The sequence below is a fragment of the Lepidochelys olivacea genome (assembly GCF_965140295.1).
Source record: "Lepidochelys olivacea isolate rLepOli2 genome assembly, chromosome: 13".
Classification (NCBI taxonomy): Eukaryota; Metazoa; Chordata; order Testudines; family Cheloniidae; genus Lepidochelys; species Lepidochelys olivacea.
Window position 1 is genome coordinate 19247371 of NC_140423.1, and position 4031 is coordinate 19251401.

Below are 4031 nucleotides of genomic sequence, written 5' to 3' on the forward strand. Positions count from 1 at the left end.
GCTAGTGCTTTTTATGTAGCCTGTTGTAAAACTAGGTAAATATCTAGATGAGTTGATGTACCCCCTGGAAGACCTCTGTGTACCACCGGGGTACACGTAACCCTGGTTGAGAACCACTGGCATAGACAAACCAATGTTCTTTTAACCGTTCTGTCACCTAGAAATGCCGGCAGCCACTGTATCCTACAGTACTCCCATCATTACTGAGGATGAAGACAGAAGTTACATGTGCAGTGGTAGGAAATGTGAAGAAAAATATGAGCATAGGTGAAGCCACCTCTCCAATAGTTAAGTGGTCCTTTGCATATAATAGCAAGAGAATGTTCTTTGGTGTTCTCATTCTGTTGACTTTTAAATACCTGACAGTACTGGTGCACGCTCTTGATCATAAGGGACAGCAGGAAGAATTTTGGAGAGATAGCTGAATGATCCAATTCCATATTATGTTGAAACCTCTGGATCAGCTCAAGATCGATCTAAAGCAGGGGTGGGCACACTTTTTGTCCCGAGGGCCATATTGGGGTTGCAAAACTCTATGGAGGGTCGGGTAGGGAAGGCTGCTGCCCCCTATCTGCCCACTCCTACTTCCTGTCCCCTGACTGCCCCCTGCAGAACCACTGAACCATCCAACCCCACCCCTTGTCCCCTGCCTGCCCCCTCCTGGGACCCCCTGCCCCTAACCTCCCCCCCGGACCCCACCTGCTCCCTGTTCCCTGACTGCCCCGGCCCCTATCCACACCCCTGCCCCTGACAGGCCCCCTGGGACTCCCATGCCTATCCAACCCCCCTGACTGCCCCCCCCGGACCCCCTGCCCCTTATCCAACCACCCCCACCCCCTTACCATGCTAGTCAGAGCGGCAGGAGCTTGCAGCCACCTGGCCGGAGCCTGCCCTGCCGCCCAGAGCAGGGGAGGGGCCGGGGGCTAGTCTTCCCGGCCGGGAGCTCAAGGGTTGGGTAGGATGGTCATGTGGGCCGGATGTGGCCTGTGGGCTGTAGTTTGCCCATCTCTGGTCTAAAACCTGGAAATGTATACTTGACTGTCTTTCAAACAAACTTGAGTTGCTTTGTGGTGTGGGTTTTAAGTCTTCTCTGATCTGTGGACCAGTAAAGGTCCCCTGCCACTGTCAGGATGGGGGTTTGGCTAGTGGTGTTCAAAATTCTCTCTTCCCACGCTGTTTCTATTTACTACTTGCTTATCACTCTACCCCAGAGGTGGCTGCATTGCAGTGATAAAGTGTAAAATATCTTAGAAAATTAAGAGATGGGTACATTCCTTTTTGAAGAAAGGAAGGAGAGAGCAGATGTTACAGAAACATTATTATTTATATAACTGGATCCGGATGCTGTTACCTCCAGGTAGCTGCTCTTGTGTAATAAGTTCCTTGCCTGGAAGTGGTTGGGATCACCCTTGGCATTAAAATGAAAAAACAAACAAAAGCATTTATAGGGGTGTCCCGACCTCTGCATTGATTCTGTGCTCAGCAGAGGTGCTGCTTCCTTCCAGTCTTACCTACAAGTATCCATGACAAAATAAAACCTGAGAGGGAACCAAACAAACCACCCATGAAATCAGACCTATGATCTTCCTATGATGTGCAAATGTGCTTATGTTTATTAATTGTTTGGTCTTATTTAATAATTCACCATATTGGTAGCTTTCATTGTCTTACAAGTGTACAGTAAATCAGTTTAATCCAGCATGGTGGTCATCCTTGTACAACCATCTGACAAGTGGTTCAGAGTAACCAAGTTAAAGACAGGTGATGGGAGTGCAGGTGGGAAAGTAACAGCTGAGGGGGGAACAGTTGCTTTTCTTGTCTCCTAACTATCAGATATCCCTTTTTTAAAACAAAATCCAATATTTGTAGTGTGTTTTTGCTGTGCAAACATAGAGCTTGTATTGTTTGATCATTAAAAATGTTATATGCTTATTGCAGTAAATTTGGGAAAGTGTAAATTTTGGCTGGCTCTCAGTTTTCAAATCAACTTTGTTTCCTTAAGCCAATAGTCAGTTACACCTGTAATGAAAATGACCAGTTCCTTTGCTGAAAATGTTGCAACTTTCCATGCAGAATTTCTGTAAGAAGGAGTGCTTCCACTCTGACTGTTTAGGCGCTCTAAAATTAATCAATTTTTTATCAGAGTATAGCAACAGCAGAATGCCATAGTGGATCAGAGGTGAGGTCCATGTACTCTGATATCCTGTTTCCAACTCTGGTCAATATCAGATACTTCAGAGAAAAATGTATTCCTGGGGGAATTTTGCACCAAAAAATTAAAATTCTGCATATTTTATTTGTCAAAACACAATATAATCATGTAATTTTCAATTATGTTGGCAATTGATTTCAAAATACCTGTCATCAAGTATGTCTGTAATGATACAGATGACAAAAAGGATTCCCCTCAGTAGTAGGGAGTTAAAGAAACCCCTAGGACAACCCAGTTCCTGTCTCTCTGTTATGCTTTTGTTGGGTGCCTCACTCTTGGTGTGTCACATATGTCCACATCCCCAGAGTCCAGCCGCAGGCTCTGCTCCGAAGTTTCATTACTATCTGCCAGGCAGAGATGACTCATATGTGCTGATAGTGGGGTGGGGAAGAGGTGCAGGGGGACACAATTTAAAGGTTTGGCTGCCCCTGGTACAGCTTGAGTCATGTTCCCCCCTGGCTGGTCTCACCTCCTCCTTACCAAAGTCTCCCCTCCCGGAAAGCAGCAGCCCCTTCCTGCAGCTCCCAGCTATTGCTTCTGCCTCTTCTGGCAGCTGCTGTACTGGGCTGGGGCCTGGCAGCAGCATGTGACTGGGCGGGGCCAGCAAACCTTGGAACTGTGGCCTGCTCAAGCCTCTTGGGGAGCTGGGCTCTGCCAGACCTTAGCAGTGGGCAGCAGTTTGGCAGTGCCAATTCTGCGGGGGCGAATTAAATTCTGTGCAGAACATTAATTCTGTGCAAACTCTGTGTTGTGCAATGGTGCAGAATTCCCCCAAGAGCCAAAATGTAAGAATTCTGCAGTAGGCAGATGTGGGCTAATCAGCCCCCCGCATCGTGATCACTCACATCTAAGCCCTGAAGCACACATTTGAACATTAATTGGGAATATGTTCTTAGCACTAACTACTATAACTCTGGATATTCTTAAAAAGAAAAGGAGTACTGGTGGCACCTTAGAGACTAACAAATTTATTTGAGCATAAGCTGTAGCTCACGAAAGCTTATGCTCAAATAAATTTGTTAGTCTCTAAGGTGCCACCAGTACTCCTTTTCTTTCTGCAGATACAGACTAACACGGCTGCTACTCTGAAATCTGGATATTCTTGTTGTCTGTATAAATGTCCAATTCCTTCTTGAATGTTGTTAAGTTCTTAGCCTCTGACTTTTGGTGGCAATCAGTTCTACAGTCTAATTATGTATTTATTTCCTGTTATCAGTTTGGAACCTGCCACCTTTGTTCCCTTGTCCTGTGATATGAAATGGGGAGAAAAGAAACTCCTGATCTACCATCTCTATACCAGACATTATTTTATACTTTTATTCCTTGTAGAATCTGCATCTTTTCAATGTCTCTTCCTATGAATTTTTTCCATGGACAAGTAGTGTCGACAAGCCCTAATCATTCTTGTCACCCTTCTCTGAATCTCTCCTTATTTTGTAATAACCACTGCTGTGAACTAATAACTACTGTCGTTTTATTTTTCCTGTGACCGTTTTGTAACCATGTCTCACCTGCACGCTTTGGGGAAGATGGGTGGTTGTATTATATCTTAGGGAGCCAGCCCTGAGATTGGAGGCAGGCGCCTTGGTCTCTGGCAGCCCCCAGGGCTAGTGGGAGGGAGCATGGTGAGTGTCTTTGTCCCGGGGGAGAGAAAGGGCGCACAAGAGCCCGCCTCGCGCGGTGGTGAAGGAGACGGAACTCCCGTCTGGCTCTATAGAAGCCACTGCTATGCCGGCAATCGGAACAAGGCGCGTACCAAGCAGCTCGGTGGCTCAGCTTTAGCGCCGCAGCTTGAGAACGGGGAGGAGCCGAGTTCGGG